The sequence below is a fragment of the Lampetra planeri genome, chromosome 22 (assembly GCF_965212315.1).
Source record: "Lampetra planeri chromosome 22, kcLamPlan1.2.h2, whole genome shotgun sequence".
Classification (NCBI taxonomy): domain Eukaryota; kingdom Metazoa; phylum Chordata; class Hyperoartia; order Petromyzontiformes; family Petromyzontidae; genus Lampetra; species Lampetra planeri.
In genome coordinates, this window is record NC_136128.1 from 4,712,794 (window position 1) to 4,733,986 (window position 21,193).

Consider the following 21,193-nt stretch of genomic DNA (forward strand, 5'->3'; position numbering starts at 1 on the left):
CCCCACCAACAGCCTCGTCTCCAAAACCAACAACATCATTTCTGCTTCAACCGCATTAATTGATCAGACCAAACAGTTCTCGTTGAAACCTTCTGCAGCTAGGCCACCAAGATTGTACGGCTTGCCAAAGATACATAAAGAAGATACACCTCTTCGTCCCATTGTCTCTACTATCAACTCCCCCACTTACAAACTGGCTCGTTTTTTGTCCGAAATCCTACGGCCTTTCACTGGAAAAACCACCTCTGCAGTACTAAACTCTACTGACCTGGTATCGACAATCAAGGGGATTGCCCTGTCCCCAGACGACCTGCTTGTCAGTTTTGATGTGGTTTCCTTGTTCACCAAGGTGCCTGTGCCTGACAACATCGCAATCATTGAAGACTTGGTTCATCAAGGACTAAATGCTGGGGTACCCCCCCTGGTGAGACACTGCTTAACCAATACATACTTCACCTGGAATGGAACCTTCTACAAGCAAATTGAGGGCACCCCAATGGGCTCCCCCCTATCTCCGGTTGTAGCCAACATCTTCATGGAGAAATTTGAGACGGACGCCATCCAGACTGCCACTCTACGCCCGACCTTATGGAAGAGGTACGTAGACGACACTTTTGTCATCTGGCCACATGGCCGGCCTGCTCTAGACCAATTTCTCGACCACATCAATTCCATACACCCAGCCATCAGATTCACCATGGAAGTCGAAAATGATGGCAAGCTACCCTTTTTGGATGTCCTAATCAAAAGGAGACCTGATGGTTCAATGAGCCACTCTGTCTACAGGAAAGCCACCCACACGGATGCTTATCTAAAACCGGATTCCCACCACCATCCATCCCAGAAGAATTCCCTCATCAAGACTCTATATCATAGAGCCCAATGCATCTCCGACCATGAACACATTTCCAGTGAACTCAAACACGTACGCCAAGCTCTTAAGGCTAATGGTTACTCCGACTACACAATCCGCAAAGCCATCACTCCAACCATCAAGAAAGATCCTGTTGAGGAGCCTTTCAAGACCATCACCTTACCCTACATTGCTGGGGTCACAAAAAAGATCTCCAAAATCCTGATTAAACACAAGATCCAGGTCCGATTCAACACAGTACATAAAATCCGTGATCTGGTACCGTCTGTAAAAGATGTGATTCCAGACATACAGTACCCTGGCGTCTACAAACTAAGTTGCCTCTGTGGTAGCAGCTACATTGGGGAAACCAAACGACACGTCTCAGACCGCATTCGTGAACATAAAGCTGATCTAAAACACGGTAGGACAAACACCTCAGCCGTGGCAGACCACTGTTACAACTCAGTGGGCTCACATGACATTGACTTCTCCAAGACGGAGGTTCTCTGCAAGCCATCTGGCTATCATGAGAGATTCGTTCATGAGGCGATCCACATATACAAACACAGAGACAATTTTAACCGAGAAGATGGATTCAGGCTTAGCAATCATTGGAAGGACGTAATAAACCATTTCGATACACATTAGGGTGAGTTGAATAATACATAGTGTTATATTAAAATGTATAAAGTATAGGGTGGTTTACAGCAATACAGTATATAATTTAATGTTGGGTTTATCTATGGCAGTATATAGTACTGTATATGCTAAGAGAATAAAGTTTAGATGGAAGTATATTATATACTTCTTACGACGTAGAATTGTAAGTTATTATTTGTTGTTAGCAACTCAGCTTATTGTAGAGTATAGTAAGTATCAGTTTATATTTTAGTTTTTATGTAGTTTTTACTTTGGTTTTCTACGTGGTTGTTGGGTAAATGCAGCTACATATCATTAACATTCCTTTCCTTTATTAACGTTGTTCCTTGCGCCCCCCCGTGGTGCTGTTTATCCTGCATAATGCATGGGCATAATGGGACTTTGAAACCCCTCCGCCCACCTCCTACTCATTGCCCATTGGTATGCTAAATTCCTCTTCATATGCACATTCTTTTGTTAAGGCGCTCCTCCTCGCTACACCTACATAAGCTCCTAGCTTGATAATGTTCTCATTCTTCGCCTGAGGACGGCTGCTTGCGTTGTGGCCGAAACGTCGTGAGAATTGTTTTATTATGTTTTATTTTTATTATTTTATTACTTCCCTTCTACGTGACTTTACCGAAAGAACCAAGAAGATGAATCCCTGCAGTCACGAAAGCTTTAAATCGAAATTTAACCGCCTCTACGGGGAGGGTTTCCACATAACTTTGAGATCCTTCAACAAGCTCCGGGATAAGAAGGCTCAGCTAATCGAGTCTCTCACCTTTCTGAAGAGATGCCGCGACTCTAAGGTAATACCAAACGCATTTACACTAACATCTGCTGCTGTAACTTCTTCCAATGCGAAACGAATTCTGTCTAGAACTAGCTTAGCTCTTATCTCAGAGAAAATCAGACTTACGCGCACCGAACTAGATCAGTTAGACAAGACACTCTACAAATCACACTTATCTTTGAGTGCAACAATGTCCGCATCGGATTGGGAACACGTGGAAAAAATGACTGCCTCTTCAGCTGCCGCTATGTCGACTAAATGTAAGGACAACTTGATTTCCAAATTCAACCGCCTCTCAAACAAGAAACCGGACCCACACATTGAAAAGCTAGATTTTAACAAAGTCGTAATTAATCGCAGTAACAGTCCTATTTCTGAAGGTTTGAAATCCGTTTTAGCTAAAGGACTAAACTTTGCAGTCACACCTAGACACATACAAGTTAATGATATAATTGCTCGAGTAGATGTAGCTCTCAAGGGCTTGAGTCACATCGCTGCAGACGTAGCAAGATCTGAAATCTCTGTAACCCTCAAAAACGCTAAGATGCCAGCTAGCAACATCAGCAAAGATGAGCGTTTTGAATTAGCTCAATTAAAAAAGAGGGATGACATTGTCATCCTCTCAGCCGACAAAGGCAATGCCACTGTCATCATGGACAAAATAGAATACAACAACAAAATTCAAGAACTACTCAACGATGGCAGCTATACAAAAATAAAAAGAGACCCCACCAACAGCCTCGTCTCCAAAACCAACAACATCATTTCTGCTTCAACCGCATTAATTGATCAGACCAAACAGTTCTCGTTGAAACCTTCTGCAGCTAGGCCACCAAGATTGTACGGCTTGCCAAAGATACATAAAGAAGATACACCTCTTCGTCCCATTGTCTCTACTATCAACTCCCCCACTTACAAACTGGCTCGTTTTTTGTCCGAAATCCTACGGCCTTTCACTGGAAAAACCACCTCTGCAGTACTAAACTCTACTGACCTGGTATCGACAATCAAGGGGATTGCCCTGTCCCCAGACGACCTGCTTGTCAGTTTTGATGTGGTTTCCTTGTTCACCAAGGTGCCTGTGCCTGACACCATCGCAATCATTGAAGACTTGGTTCATCAAGGACTAAATGCTGGGGTACCCCCCCTGGTGAGACACTGCTTAACCAATACATACTTCACCTGGAATGGAACCTTCTACAAGCAAATTGAGGGCACCCCAATGGGCTCCCCCCTATCTCCGGTTGTAGCCAACATCTTCATGGAGAAATTTGAGACGGACGCCATCCAGACTGCCACTCTACGCCCGACCTTATGGAAGAGGTACGTAGACGACACTTTTGTCATCTGGCCACATGGCCGGCCTGCTCTAGACCAATTTCTCGACCACATCAATTCCATACACCCAGCCATCAGATTCACCATGGAAGTCGAAAATGATGGCAAGCTACCCTTTTTGGATGTCCTAATCAAAAGGAGACCTGATGGTTCAATGAGCCACTCTGTCTACAGGAAAGCCACCCACACGGATGCTTATCTAAAACCGGATTCCCACCACCATCCATCCCAGAAGAATTCCCTCATCAAGACTCTATATCATAGAGCCCAATGCATCTCCGACCATGAACACATTTCCAGTGAACTCAAACACGTACGCCAAGCTCTTAAGGCTAATGGTTACTCCGACTACACAATCCGCAAAGCCATCACTCCAACCATCAAGAAAGATCCTGTTGAGGAGCCTTTCAAGACCATCACCTTACCCTACATTGCTGGGGTCACAAAAAAGATCTCCAAAATCCTGATTAAACACAAGATCCAGGTCCGATTCAACACAGTACATAAAATCCGTGATCTGGAACCGTCTGTAAAAGATGTGATTCCAGACATACAGTACCCTGGCGTCTACAAACTAAGTTGCCTCTGTGGTAGCAGCTACATTGGGGAAACCAAACGACACGTCTCAGACCGCATTCGTGAACATAAAGCTGATCTAAAACACGGTAGGACAAACACCTCAGCCGTGGCAGACCACTGTTACAACTCAGTGGGCTCACATGACATTGACTTCTCCAAGACGGAGGTTCTCTGCAAGCCATCTGGCTATCATGAGAGATTCGTTCATGAGGCGATCCACATATACAAACACAGAGACAATTTTAACCGAGAAGATGGATTCAGGCTTAGCAATCATTGGAAGGACGTAATAAACCATTTCGATACACATTAGGGTGAGTTGAATAATACATAGTGTTATATTAAAATGTATAAAGTATAGGGTGGTTTACAGCAATACAGTATATAATTTAACGTTGGGTTTATCTATGGCAGTATATAGTACTGTATATGCTAAGAGAATAAAGTTTAGATGGAAGTATATTATATACTTCTTACGACGTAGAATTGTAAGTTATTATTTGTTGTTAGCAACTCAGCTTATTGTAGAGTATAGTAAGTATCAGTTTATATTTTAGTTTTTATGTAGTTTTTACTTTGGTTTTCTACGTGGTTGTTGGGTAAATGCAGCTACATATCATTAACATTCCTTTCCTTTATTAACGTTGTTCCTTGCGCCCCCCCGTGGTGCTGTTTATCCTGCATAATGCATGGGCATAATGGGACTTTGAAACCCCTCCGCCCACCTCCTACTCATTGCCCATTGGTATGCTAAATTCCTCTTCATATGCACATTCTTTTGTTAAGGCGCTCCTCCTCGCTACACCTACATAAGCTCCTAGCTTGATAATGTTCTCATTCTTCGCCTGAGGACGGCTGCTTGCGTTGTGGCCGAAACGTCGTGAGAATTGTTTTATTATGTTTTATTTTTATTATTTTATTACTTCCCTTCTACGTGACTTTACCGAAAGAACCAAGAAGATGAATCCCTGCAGTCACGAAAGCTTTAAATCGAAATGTAGTATCTTTGTTTACCAAAGTCCCAGTACCGGACACCCTAACAATAATTGAGGACTTAGTCCAACATGGATTGAATTCTGATGCACCTGCGCTGGTTAGGCATTGCCTCACCAACACCTATTTTACCTGGAATGGCACCTTCTACAAACAAAATGAGGGTACCCCTATGGGCTCCCCTTTGTCACCAGTTATAGCCAACATGTTCATGGAAAAGTTTGAATCAGACGCCATCCAGACATCCACCCTGCGTCCTTCCCTGTGGAAGAGGTATGTGGATGACACTTTCGTCATCTGGCCACATGGCCTCCCAGCATTGAACCACGTCTTGGACCACATCAATTCTAGACACCCATCCATCAGATTCACCATGGAAGTGGAGAAAGACGGTAAACTACCATTCTTGGATATTCTGTTTGAGAGGAGGCCTGACGGATCCTTGGGACATTCTGTCTACAGGAAAGCCACCCACACAGATTCCTGCTTGAAACCGGATTCCCACCACCACCCATCTCAAAAGAATTCTCTCATCAAAACGCTATACCACAGAGCCCATGGCATTTCTGACAAACACCACCTGACCGGTGAATTAAGACATGTACATCGGGCCCTCAGGATGAACGGATACTCTGACCGTACTATCCGCCAAGCTGTCTCTCCCACCACACAGAAAGAGCCACATGAAACTCCGACCAAAACCATCACGTTACCATACATAGCAGGCGTGACCAAAAGATCTCCAAAATTCTAAACAAACATAAGATCCAAGTCCGAGTCAGTACAGTGCATAAAATCCGTGATCTGATTCCATCTGTGAAGGATGTCGTTCCTGCCTTACAGTATCCTGGAGTCTACAAATTGAGTTGCATTTGTGGTGATTGCTACATTGGAGAAAAGAAACGTCATGTTTCTGATCGTGTCCGCGAGCACATGTCAGATCTGAAACACGGCAGAACTGATTCTTCTGCCGTTGCCGATCATTGCTACAACTCGGTAGGCTCTCATTAAATTGTCTTTTCCGAGACCAAGGTTCTCTGCAAACCTCTTGGCTACCATCAAAGGTTTGTACACGAAGCCATACAAATATACAAACACAGACATAATTTCAACCGTGATGATGGGTACAAACTTAGTAATCATTGGAAAGATGTTATCAACCACGCAAAAAAGACTTAATTACACTTTTTTGGACCATCTTATCTGACAGGCACTATTTTACTTTACTTTACCGAGTGTTAACATCCCCAGTTATTTTTTAACAGTACTCTCTTCATTGTTCAGCCAGCATTGGTATAAACATGGGCATTTTCGTTCTTTTGTCTATCATGTGTATCAGACCTCCCCTCCCCCTCTCTGTCCATTGTGTTGGCGTGTGCAGCAGCAACCGCGTCCAAGCAGTCGTCCATTTTTTTGGCCCCGCCCCCCCCCCTCCCCCTCCCGATGCGTTGTACTTAGCACTCCGTGCTGTCTTTGAGCCCCGCCCCCCTCCCTCCCGATACGTTCCATTCATTGGCTACCACATTCTGATGAGCTCCCCCCCCCCTCTCCTCCCCCCTTCAACTTGCTTATAAAGGATTACATCTTGAATCATTGCCTCACTTGATGCAGCTAATTCGGCTGTGACGGTCCCACCTGATGACGGAGACTTGTGTTGCCTACGAAACGTCGTGATTTTTGGTTTATTTTATTTTATTTTCATTAATTTTGATGTTTTACCTACGTGACTTTACCGAAAAAACCTAAGAATATGAACCCTATGTCCCCTGTGCTGTTTGTAATGTGCATGGAGCCTTTCGCCCAGGCTATTAGAAATAGCCCGAAGATCAGGGGAATGCATATCCCAGGCAGCGGGGACCAAGGGAAAGTGATTTATATGGATGATATAGTGGCGATCTGTAGGGATGTGTCCTCAGTCTGGGAGGTAATGGCGCTTGCGAATCTCTTTCATCGGACCTCAGGATCCAGATTGAATGTTGAAAAAGCGAGCTGATAGCTTTTAGGGACCTCAGGCTTTTCGAAGGCCGCCCGCCAGGGATAAAACTACTTGACGATGAGATTCGAATCCTGGGGGTCATCTTTTGCCGAGAGGGTTCGGCGGATCGGAAGTGGGCTGCGAAGGTGAGGGCGGTAGAGGGCAGGCTGGCCAAGCAGGCAGATAGATGCCTCACGATGGAGGGAAGGATTTTGGTGTTGAAGGTGGATATAATGCCGGCTTTGAATTACTTGGCCTATGTGTTCCCACCAGATAAGCAAATGGCGAAAAGGCTGGGAAAAGGTATTTTCTAAATTAATCTGGGGGGATGGGATGGACCGTGTGAGGAGAACCGTTATGTGTAAAAGTACGGCAAATGGTGGGAGAGGCGCCCCGAACGTCAAATGCGCCCTCAATACGATCTTCGTGTGCAACACATTGAGACTGTTCTTTCCAAGGAGCCCCAGGGAAAGGCCTCATGCTTCCTGCAATTTAGACTAATGTGGCTCCTGCGGAGGCTGGGGATGGCCTCATTGCCGTGGGGCGTGCCCCTTGCCTGGCTGCAGGGGTGGCTGAATGGGGTGATTGACAGTTATGTTACAGAGTATGGGTTGGCCCGGAAATGGAAAATGTGGTGCCCGAAGGCCGTACAGGTAGAGAACGATGGAAAGGAGACTTGCACAGCAGTGCCGGGTGTGTGGGGGAATGTGCACCGACAGGTTTGGGGAAACATTCTATCCAATGCCTTGACAAGAGAACAGCATGACCTATCCTGGCTGGCCGCCTGGGATAGGTTGGAATGTAGGCAATTTATGTTCTCCCGCCGCATAGCCACAACCCCTAAAGTGCCCGAGGGGACGTGGCGCGAATGAAGGCTCGGTGCATGTCCTCGTACGGTGTCCTTTTGCGCAAGAGGTATGGGGATTAAGCGAGTCGCTGTTGTCCCATTTTTGTTCAGTTGAAGCGATGGTGCCAAATGTGGCATGAGGGCTCTTCAAGCGGAAGGCAGGGGAGAACTGGGCTCCGATGTGGGCTATTATTGGAGCCGTTAAGGAAGCCCTCTGGAGAGCATGCAACAGAGTTGAAGGGCGTCCATATGTTACCGATCGAGGTGTGCCACTTAGCCAGATGGATAATTGGGCAAGTGGTGGAGGTGGAGCGGGTGAGGATGGGCTGTCAAAAAGCTAACGAGAAATGGCAGTGGCCATTTCCCAAATGTGTGGAACCAAAGGGGGAGGGCTGAGTCTGATGACACCCTCTGGCTCGGGGGAAGAAATGTGAGTTCTTGTGATGGCAGCCGCGGTCGTATCTGGGTGCTGCTAAAGTGGTACAGTGAAATTTAGCATCTTGTTTTTCTCCTTTTTTTCCTGTGCTTTTTCAGACCGGAGTAGGAAATGTGCAGATCTGTGGTAAAACAGTTTGTGCTGGACCGGTAACGTGTTGATAGCCCCAGCGTGGGCCATATTGTTTTGGGTTTTTTCTGCACTTTCTGACCCTGGCAGTGGTCTGTTGTAGAAGTAATACATTTTAAATAATGCCGTCGTCATCGTGATCTTCGCCCTCTTCACGCTGTGGGTCTGGCAGCATGTTGGCTGCCCCGACCCGGTATGGAGTTATCCCTGAAGGGTGTGAAAGCCGGAGTAAAAGAGAGTACCTCCTACTAGTGTCTGTGAATTAGTACACTACATTTGGTGTCAGGAGTGTTTACGAAATGTTGATTTATATATATTGTAGTGATGTTAGGAATTTTCATTTTTTCCTTTCTAATCCTTGAGGGGTATATAGTCTATGAAGTTCATGAAGAGGAAGGCTCTCATCGGCACGTCCTCAGACGAAGAGCGATGAGGGTTCTGGCAGCCCCGGCAATCAAGACCCCGGCAGGCGGTCCCGGTGGGGCAGCGGGTAAAGGACGACGATCCCGCGCTGCCACCGGCTGGAGAAGGGCTGCGGGCACTCGGCACGTATGCATCATGGAGCTGCTCTCCAAGGTGACGGTGCTGGTGGGGCAGCTGAGTAAGGAAGAGCCGGTAGAGGGGGCTGCGAATCTGGGGAAGCGAATGGGCAACTCTGCCATCACTGCCGACCCAAGGGTGGGTATTGAGTCCCGCTGAAAGTAACCTGATGCTGATGGCTCGTCCGGTGGCACCTTCCCGAACGCGGTGGCTGCCATTTCTCAAGTAATTTTCGGCTGCGGGGGGGGTGATTGGACGGCCTTCTAATGCCACCACTTGTGAGCTCATGGGGTGGTCCGATGCGGAGGCGCTATGTATTCTTCCCACCGTGCTGGACAACGCAGCCTTGGTGGTGTTTTTTTCTATTCCCGAGGCGGACAGAACAACGCTGCATCCAAGCGTATGCCCTGTTGGCAGCAATTTTTGACCCGCCATCCAACGTGGGGCAGAAATTCGTGATGCGGAGTCAGGGGGAGACACAGGCACCCCTCGTCCTTCCGCAGCACACTATTGTCGCTAGCCCAGGATATGTACACAAGGATGGAACGGGCAGGACTGGATTCTCTGGTGCTAGATGAACTGTTGGCGCTGGCTCAGGAAATTAACGTTTTTTTGCCGGCCACAGAAGAGGATGAACTGTCCTCGATTCAGGTAGCCTGATGGGTCTGGCGGCATGTTGGCTCTCTCGACCCGGTATGTACAGTGAGGGGAAAAAAGTATTTGATCACCTGCTGATTTTGTACGTTTTCCCACTGACAAAGAAATAATCAGTCTATCATTTTAATGGTAGGTTTATTTGAACAGTGGGAGACAGAATAACAACGAAAAAATCCAGAAAAACGCATGTCAAAAATTTTATGAATTGATTTGCATTTTAATGATGGAAATAAGTATTTGACCCCTCTGCAAAACATGACTTTGTACTTGGTGGCAAAACCCTTGTTGGCAATCACAGAGGTCCGACGTTTCTTGTAGTTGGCCACCAGCTTTGCACACATCTCAGGAGGGATTTTGTCCCACTCCTCTTTGCAGATCTTCTCCAAGTCATTAAGGTTTCGAGGCTGACGTTTGGTAACTCGAACCTTCAGCTCCCTCCACATATTTTCTATGGGATTAAGGTCTAGAGACTGGCTGGAATACCCATCCATGACCCATTTTCAATGCCCTGGCTGAGGGAAGGAGGTTCTCACCCAAGATTTGACGGTACATGGCCCCATCCATCGTCCCTTTGATGCGGTGAAGTTGTCCTGTCCCCTTAGCAGAAAAACACCCACAAAGCATAATGTTTCCACCTCATTGTTTGATGGTGGGGATGGTGTTCTTGGGGTCATAGGCAGCATTCCTCCTCCTCCAAACACGGCGAGTTGAGTTGATGCCAAAGAGCTCCATTTTGGTCTCATCTGACCACAACAATTTCACCCAGTTGTCCTCTGAATCATTCAGATGTTCATTGGCAAACTTCAGACGGGCATGTATATGTGCTTTCTTGAGCAGGGGGACCTTGCACGGCAAGGCACGGCGATGGACGACCCAATGGGGACGGCAAAAAAAACATTTTCTACCTTTCCGGCAATTCCAAGCAGCCCTGATCAACAATAATTTTTACGGGCATCCTGCAAAGAAAGTCGGTGACCGTGAAATCAAAAACCGTCCCCGATGCGGCTACGTTACCAATGGCGACATGGACCTCCACCTGCCCGATGACACCCATACTCCCTCCATTAGCAGCAATACACACGTCATAAGTCGGCAACACACGCGAAGCAGGAATAGACAAGAGGTGGAAGATGACGTCGGAAATAATAGTCGCCGATGCCCCGGTGTCCATCCCCTGTATAGTGCCCGGCAGCGTGGAGGACCGTGCCGAAGCCGCGACGACACAGCACGCCAATTTCCTCCATTGAGTAATTGTACGCGGCGAAGCCCCGGCGGTATTGCGTGAGTCGCAACACGACGAAATATTACACACTTCGGAAGATGCATGAGGTGTTGATATATGCCGGGTGTCTGATGCGTGCTGACTTGCCTGGCCTTGGTTACGGTCCGTTCATGGAGGCGATGCCGAAGATGGAGTCGTGGAGGACGGGGACGACTCCGACAGTCACGCGTGAAGTGGCCCATCCGGCCACACTTGAAGCACGTCGTCCCAGCCTGCCGGGCGGCCCCATCGCCGTCCCCACGCGGCGTCGAGGCTCCGTCCCAACGCACCACCGGCCACCGTTGTGACACCAAACGAGGTGCGGCAGCGGCCAGGTCTTCGTCTGCCGCATCGTCAGGAATGTGGACAATGCGAGATGGCGCCCATCCAATTGGCTCACCATCCTTGGCTGGGTATCCTGTCCAGGCGGCTATCTGCGCCCAACGGCGCAAGTTGTCCTTGGCGTCGAGGCACCTGGCGGCCCAATGGGACGTCAGTGGCTCGTGGCCGCACACCGGCAGCGAGATACCCATTTCCCTGGATAACTCCAGCATCCTCGCTAGAATGAGAGGGTCAAGTATGTCGGGCGTGGATTCGGGGTAAGCGGCCATCGCGAGCACCAACAGCGCGCCGCAATAGGCAAGGGGAGACTCGTTGGCTCCGCGGCAACGATGCATGAACTTCCTCTGGGCGTCAGACGGCGGTTCATAAACTTCCACCATCTCGGCGAATGCATCTTTCAACGTCTTCTTCTTTTCCGAGGGGATGGAGCAGAACACCGCTAACGATACATCGTCAAGTAGTGTAGGCAAGGCATCCAACGCCTCCTCCTCCGTCCACCGCACCGAACGAAAAGCGGATTCGAACCGCCAAGTAAAAGCACTCCAGTCGCAGCCCACGACGAATTCTTTAAAGTTGGGAAGGTGATGGCTGCACCCCGCGCCGTTGTCCTTGGACGATGCTGCCTCCGTCAGACGTGCACCATGCGGCTCCGCCAAAATGGCGGGCTCAGACCGCGCACCCGCAGCTGCGCCCAAGATGGCGGCTTCACCACGGCCGTAATGGCAGATGGCCCTTCCGAGACCACCATGGCAGCCGATTTTTGCATGAGGGGACCCTCCGAGACACCCCGAAGGGAGCCCTGCTCGTCTCCGTTCAGTAGCGTTTCCTGTGGCTGGCCCGGCGCCGCGGACGAGGCAACCAGTGTCAGGAGGCTGAGCAGAACCGCGCGGAGAGAATCGTTCTGCTCCGCCACCCGCTGCCAGCCGTCGTCCGAGGACGGCGCAGGTGGGTTTTTTTGTTCGCTCACGCTCCCGCGCACCGCTAGCAGATGGCGCGCAAGGAGACAGCCTCCAGCCTGCCACATGGCCGCTGGCGTGCCGGAGGCGCGAGACGTGGTCTTGCCTCGAGACTCCACACATTGACCCCGAGCTGCTTCCTGCTTCCCCTTATAACGATTAACCCACGTCACCAAGCCCCACCTATAGCCATGCCCCCTCACGAACCTTCTGGATGGTTACCCACAAGAACCATTGAGCTCCGCCCTTGAACTTGGCGCATCCATCTAATTGGCTAATGGCTGAACCGGTGGAGCCTATCCCACCGATCAGCGACCGCCGGTGAACTCTCATATTACAGATGTAAACCATATTTGGTAACCAGTTAGCACATATGTCATGGCGTAACGTGCGGGGTTATCAAAGGCTGATGTGAGGTGGCGTGGCAGCAATTCGGGGGTGAAGCAGAGGTTCAGAGAGTGCAACTGAGGTCGCGCAGTTGTGAGCGTGGGGGCACGGGGTAGGCGCCAGAGAGGCGGGAGATGGCGGGAAAATTGTGGGATAGCACGTGCAGGAGACGCCGTGGAGGCAGTAGCTGAATGGGGGGTAAGTCAGGACTCCAAATGATGAGGGATATATACGGGAGTGTGTGGAGTAACACGGGGATGGTGCTCAAGGGATGAAGAACACAAGAGTCGGGGAGAAAACGCCTGGGATATCGCGCTTCTCACCTCGTCCACCTCCAGAAGTGTTGGCTGATCCCCTGCTGGGTGTTGTATCTATGCCCTTTTTTGTAAAATTAATTTTAAGAATAATTTTGCCAACATATATAATTTTTTTAATAGACACGGGGCAACTTGGGAGCGAACAAAGACGAGCAAAACCCCGTTTTCCAACAGGCGTGCACACCTCGCTTCAAAGGCCAGAAGGCAGGAAAGAGACAGCCATCAAATGTTATAAAACCTCCCCGAATTTCACACAAGAGAAGGGGAGTGGGGGTTGCAAGCGGGGGTTAGGATAACACCCATTCTTCAAAAGGCCCTTTTACAATAAAAAAAAAACCAGGCGCCACGAAGAATATATATAATTATATTCTTAACAAAAAATAGCATTGATAACAAGAAAGCACAGACAGGTTTTGAACCATATTAGTTAAACGAAGTTACCACCTTAACCATGAAGATTAAGCAAACATTATCTATCCTCGCTCCAATTGGAAACCAGACTACAGTCTGCACCAGGGTTGCGATTCATCATTTGTTAATTAAATACGGACATTATTTACCCTTAATAATTTCTACGCGGCCGGGACGAAGCATCAAAGAATAATTATGGCAGTCAGGGTCGCTCCTAAGAAAAAAACAAAAAAAACAAATTCCCTAGCCCCGGGATATCAGATAAAATAATAACAGGAAGTCAAATAATAAGTACAAAATTAGAGTGGATCTCCTAGGAAAGTTAAGGGCGGAGAAGTCTATCATAATTAACCAACATTCAACACTCCAGGGGAAGCGAGCAGCTCACAGCCGTCTTTGTCTTCCCGAGAGAAACAGCCAGAGCACACACAGCGCAGGGAAATGGCCCTCATAAAGTTCGTGGCGAGCGGGCGACGGCTCGAGAAAGGAAATCAGATGCTTCTATAAAAAATAAATAAAACACACGCGCAGTGTGCTCCAATGATGGAGCACAGCCGTCTTTGTCTCCCCGCAGCACGGACAGCAAGATTTGCGCACGCGAGCAAATAACAATTCCCCATAGGGAGATCAAACCACGATGAAATACCGTGAACACGGCTGCGGCATGCCTTGAGTCACTTGCAATCAAATCACAATAATACTAAGCAGCAAAAGTGTCTCATTTTAACTTCCAGACCAGAGCGGGGGAGGCGATTATAGAGCTCGCTTAACGCGTAGGCTTTCGCGACCAATATTATTCATGATCAAAAACGTGGATTATGATTTTGTAACCTCGGTGCTAACGCGAATCGTCGGTCTGGTTCAGTTTGACTCATGTGACGCCAGTTCGCGAGGAAGCCCCCACCCCTCCTTCCAGAATTATTGCGGGCAGCTGTGTTTTTGAAGAATTTTTCCTCCAATAAAGCACATACAGACGCACACACGGACTGACACACACACGACACACGGACGCAGATGCGTCCACACACACGAACAACGGAAATAGTTATATGGTCCCGGCCTTTGAACAACTCGAAAAACCGAGTGGATTTTCTCGATATAAGCCGAGGCAAAATCCATTCATCTCATCTCTCCGGGGCTCAGGCCCCCACCTCTCACCGGGGCTCCGGCCCCGATCTCATCTCGACGCCACCGGGGCTCAGGCCCCCATCTCATCTCGACGCCGACAACGAAGGAGCTCTTCCGTCATCCAGAATGACGATGTTCGCGGGGTAGCGACGTGCATCGACAAGCTGAGGTCTGCACCACCTAAGAAGAATCGCCATACTGAGCCGCCGAGCTGCGAGTGAAGCTGACAGAGATTCCAGCTATCATTCTCGGGAGAGAACCGACTCGTCATCCAGCAGTGGAGAGAGAGTGAGTCCGAGCCTTCCGAACGAGAGGCATCAGCGAGTGCCCGTATGAAGCTGGCAGCTGCACGAACAAAGGAAAGCACGGAGAAGAGAGAGCGACGAGCAACCTGTAGAAAGGGCGGAGATCGCCAAGAGTCGACCAAGCGAGCAAAGCAGAGAGCACTAAGCAGTGGAGAAAGCTTGATCGAACGGTAGTGAGGAAGAGGACAGCGCCAGCGAATGCGCCGTGTGTTCAATACGCACACACAGATCAACCAGCACCAACGAGAACCGACTCGTCATCCAGCAGTCGGAGAGAGAGAGAGTCAGAGCTACAGAAAACGGCACTGCGCCGTCAGTCACACAGTACGGGTGCCTGTGTAATATCTTCAATAATGGCGGGAGACGAGTTGACGGGGCAGCACTCTTTATTCACAACGGTTGCACACGTAACAGTCCCAACCGAGATAACACCGATGTCACACGTGCCTGACCCAGCCACGTACTCCGTCTTCCCCGTGGGGTACGCGCACCTATCTCTGCCTTGACTCAGGCTCTCCGGCTACGCTCTCCCTACGGGGAGCTATCAGACCCCTACGCACACTCGGCTCGGGCCGTACTCAGTCTCTCCCGTAGGGTACGTGTGCCTATCTCTGCCTTGACTCAGGCTCTCCGGCTACGCTCTCCCTACGGGGAGCTATCAGACCCCTCTTGTCAGACTACGGGTCTCGACCACTGGGCTACACAGCCCGAGCCCTTACAAGGGCGTCGGACCGTGAATCCCAAGGCCTCGCCTCTGAGCCTCTCAGAACCCCAGCCCTTACAAGGGCAGCGGGGCTAGGGGTCCCAGGGCCTATCTCTTCCTCCGTCTTCTGTTTTCACCGGTTACCAACTTCCCGAGTGCCAGCGCGCATCGCCTTACATAGCCCTCCGCTCCTGAGGGGGCGGAGCCTATGCGGACCGCGATGTGAGCACCCACTCGATGTAACCAATCACCACGCGCTGCCTCACGATCCCTCCTGCCAGCGCGTATCACCACTACACCTGCGCCAAGCGCCGCCAAGCACCACCCAGTGGGCAGGTCTCTCCACAAACGGCAGCGGACCGACACCGTTCATCATCTCCCTGCGGAGAAAGTCGCGGCTGCAACCCACACGGGCGAGAGGAATCTCCAAACCAGGGTCGTATTACCTCCCCCACTCACAACCTCAAGGAGGCACACACACACATCTACTTCCCGCGGGGCTTGCAAGAATTCATCCAAGAGACAATCCACCTCTCTCACAATGGGACCAACCCTAGACAATCATCAGAAGACTAATTATAAAGTTTGAACACCAGCTGGCCGTAAGGAATCGTGGCCCTTTGAGTAATTAAGAATCCGTCGGTTATAAGAGTGTGAAGTTTTTTTCTTGCCTTTTTCGTTTCTCTTATCGCATAAACGACCAATAGATTCGTCGAAGCAAACTAAAACTCTCGAAATCCTCATTGCGAATCGACACGTTACAGAGAGAGAATATCGTGTCAAACCTGTTTCTTTGTCATATAGTCTCGCCGAAGAATGAATTAATGCAGAGCCAGATACGCGCTCACACAAACACACGCCCTCAACCACCATTGTCTCAAACATTTCATTAACAGGTATAATCTTGCCGACGAATCGACTGACGTATGCTTCGCCTTCGGGGTACAATAAGTGCCTTTATTGCCCGTCATATGAATATCGTTGCATGCTTGTTTTAAAATTCGACCAGTCGCCGATTGTGCTCGATACATGGGGGAACTAATGAGATGTCTGGTGGAAAAGTAGAAATTACGGTTGTTAGAAGAGTTTCGTTAATTGCATAATCTCGCCAATGAATCTATGGACGTATGCTTTTTGCCTTTGCATGTTAGAGTGTCATAGGTTAGTTTAGATTAAAAATTGTTAACACAGAAGTATCTCGAGTGTTTCTTTCAAAGTCCATGCAAAACTGTCTTATTCATAAGAACTGTTACCTGCGATGAGATATGAATTTGGAGACCTAACATAACATAAAAACACTAAGATAACCAGTAAATGTTTAATCAATGATAATCGTTTTATCCCGATTGATACAACTCTGGATAACGAAGCTAAGCCTAATTATCATAACTGCACACATTAACATAATCGCAAGCATCCACATAAATTAATACAATTATCTCCGTGGTTATCATAATTTATGAATTACGTATTTTTCGATATTTCCTTATTTTTTATTATTTTTATCAAAATTTCATAATCCGGCATATACAACATGGGAGCAGGGACGAGGGCGGAGGTGTGAGGGAAGCAGGACAGCATAGCAGAGTATAGAGTGAGATAGAGCAGGGGAGACAGGTTGGTTACCGCGCACAAAGTGTGCGGGGCTGAGTAGGGGGAAGTCGGGGAGTTCTAAACAAGGGTGTGTGTTGGTGTAAGTGAGAAGCATCCACACTGGATGCAAGGTAAATAAAGTGATACGTAAAAAGTTAAGAGTGTCTGTGTGAGTACAACACTCCTCATACGTTTCCAGGGGAGATCAGAAATAAAATAAAAAATAGATGGGGATTTTTGGACAGCTGTAAAGTTTGTTGTTCTCTAATCCATGTGTTCATATTTTTCTTTCAATGCATTTCCAAGCATACATCTCTCCATGCTTTTTTGCCCTACTGAAAGTTTTAAAATAATTCAAACTTACACAAGTGAGTCGGCTTGGGTAGGACACGTTGCTAGAAGGGATTATGGCTGATGGATGAGATTGATGACAATAGCAGTCAGGGAATGCCAAGTGTCCAACAAAGAGATGGGCCAATCATGTAATCAGCAACATTATCACAGCTGTCGATGGTGATGATGATGATGATGTTGAGTTTGTTCATGTTACAGTTCACATATGCATGAAATTCACATTTCCAATTTCGTTGAGCCACATGAATACAATGGACAACTTTGCAAATGCCGATGTCACAGTGGTCTTTCATTTCTACAATATAAGACAAGACACCTAGCAACTGCAGGAAATTAACCTGAAATGTCACGCTTGTTGTTAGCTGGTTAAAGTATGTGAATCAAAATGGTGAATTCAACAAATAACATTAGTAATGGAATATTGATGTTCAACATGTACTGCATTTTATATTGCCATTTTTTTATGCTGAAGGCTGAACACTCAACTCAGTCAAAGGTTGAGTTCAAATCCGAGGCCTGGGGTCCACTTGGGTAATTTTTTTTTCTGAAGTTAAAACTAGTAGCCCTTTGCAAGAGGCCAAGAGTAATTGACCACTTTGAATGAACTGGGCCCAGCCATTTTCAACCCCTGGCTCACAGCTACCAATGGAAGATGAACAGCACACTGTTTGGTAAATACATTTGGCAAATACACACTCGCTAATGTTTTGTCTATGTTAGGAAATCCTACCTGTTGTGAAACTGCTAATTATGCGGAAGAAGATGTATGTAATTGAAACTGAATTTGCTCTCGTTGGAAGTCGTAATGATCACTCGTGGATGCTTAGCAAAATAGCAACTTAAATGTCCCCTCGAAGCGCTTATAAAGTAAAGTGAGGAGATTATTGAGATTTAATAGAATTTTGCAAGGGAGGATAAACATTCGTGGTTATTATGGAGATTCATTTAAAACATTAAGGATATAATTGCATCCACATTTGCTTACGTGTAATTAACACTGCGTTAGAAATTGCAAAATCCATTGCATACCCAGCTCAATATCACATCAAGATGAAAATGATGGGTTATGACACAGCCTAGATGATTAAATATAAATGGTGGACTTTTTAAATGTAATATTCCATATTGAGTAACACTGTATGCATGCTTTAAATATCGACTTTGCCTTACTTATGACATTTCTGTTTTTAAAAAATATCCAAGCTTCAACCTTTGTGGGGCCAGTTATACGGTTGTTGAAAGGTGATTTGTATATTGTCCACATGTGTTTCATTTATATGACATCCCAGTTAAACAAATATATACTTTCATACATGAGGCAATCGAACATTGCAGCTGTACCAATTCTGAGCTGCATATATGTGTGGCCTACATAAGTCCCAGTTTTCCAGAAGTCACTTCTAAAAATCGTAGCTTAGCCCTGGATTAAAGCAACGTGTGAACCACCTGGGCAATTATGTCCTCGCCAAAGTAACTGTGATGCTGAGCTATCCAAGAGAGAACAATTGTACATTGATGAAGGGTCTGAACGAGTAAGAGAATGTCTGTGATGTTATATTCATCTCAAGAGTTTCTATATGCTCGAAGGAGCAATGCAAAGTAATTAGCTTATGTCCACTTTCTTATGAGGTGGTTTCGAAGTGATTTTGTCCGTGAAATGGGCTTAATGGAAAATAAGATGTATTGATCGATTGCATGAGGCGTTGCTCATATAATTGTCGGTGGCGCTGAGCCAGTGGTTGGAATTCAACATTTCCACCTTGGAGGCGAATCTCCCCAAAGGTTGAGCAGTGTCACTGTTGTTGATTTTCTACAAAGCGATGCTCGTTTCATTGACCCTGGGGTGGTGATGGAACGAGACGCTTCACCGAGATTTCAACTTGACACTTTCTTCATGTGAGTTGCGTGCCTTTCGACGACATCACCCGGCCATGGCGTACGTCTGATGTTATCGTACGAACATTTATCCTACTTCGGTCTAAATATGACGCTTTGAACGATAAGATGCTATTGAGATTGAAAATCAAAAAAATTGTGAACTGAGTCTTGCTTCAAAGTTGCCTTGGTTAGTTCAGCCTAAAATGTCAAATATACATGATAATTTGTGCACGTGGAGCAGTGATATAATTGTAATGCGAGCGTAAATGGGGTTGCTGCTGGGCTCTGGCCCAATCACACGGCCTGGGGTATTGGGCGGAACCCGGTACGGGGGGGGGGGGCGTGTGGGAGGGGCCGCCGTTCACCTCGGCTCTAATTGGAAGCGAGGTGAATGGAGGTGGAGCCAGCAGGGCAGTATGGGAAGGCCAGATCGGATGATCCGGAAGGGGAGGAGTCAGGGTCACGTGGCAGAGAGGATATAGAGGGGAGCCCGGAAGAGATCGGGGGAGTTGTTGGAGTGAAGAAGGGTGGCCGCCGTGCCATCAGCCACGTGGCTGATGGGGCTTCGGCACACCATCGGCCAGAGGTGTGCAGAGCGGGGAGGAGCGGAGCGACTGACGGGGGAGCGCGTGCAGGGCGCGCGCGAGAGGAGCGTGTGGGGCGCGCGAGAGAGGAGCGTGCGGGGCGCGCGAGAGAGGAGCGTGCGGGGCGCGCGAGAAAGAACTTGAATAAAAGACCAACGGAGACCAGCAGTGCCTGACAGTCTTTTATTACATAATGATTAGTGCTCTGGTCTATGCAACACTTGCAAACTGGGTTTGATTCCCAGCCAGGGCTAGAATCAGGTGAGATATTATGTAATAAACGAGTCTTGGACCCTCCCTTCACTAGCCCGCATTGACCAGTGTGGTAAAGTATGGCCAAATAACCCTGTGAGGAGGCTTTAATCAAGCAGTGGATTGCAAATGGGCTGCAAATTGTGATTTATTGTTATGACTCAACATCGGTGTTTTTGAGACAAAGAAGGGCAGAGAAAGCTATTGTGTAGCTAACACCCATCTCAATCCAACATTCATTAACTGCTCACAATAAACGCGTCTCAAGACAATATTTGATAGCCTAATTGTATTACAATTTCTAAAACAGTCACGAATCATTATTGATTTTTTCTATTTGTGTTTATAATTAGGCAACACGTGGTGGGCATTGGTCTAGCTTATTTATTAGCCGGCTTAAATTATAAGACTTGTGCAGTAAAATATGACGAGCAAGAAGGGATGTGTATAATACTGATACCGCACCCTTGTTAAACCATTAATATAATCCTCTAACAAGCGCAAGTCTAAAACGTATTCTGATTTACACTCTGAAACTAAAAATTGTAATTACCAGGTAAGGCCCACTGAGCTATACAGCTCTTTTTCAGAAGCGAGCTGTAAACAAATGATAGCTCAAGTAAGCAGCTTATCACGTGGACATTTATAGCAGCCAGATACTCCACACGCATGTTTTTCAAGGTGCAGGGAAAAACGGTAGGACCCGGAGAAAAAAACTACACGACCACGGGGAGAACATGCTAACCCAAAATATACAGGCATCAGGGTCGGGATCGAACCCACGACCACCTGTAAACCAGGCAAGGTAATTAACGTCGCACCACTCTACCTCGAGGACAATCATTGAACATACATTAATTCACATGTATATTTGTCAGGTGTGCCATTTATTTACCGAGTGGCTAATTAGCCATGTCGCGCCCATTGCAGCTTGCAA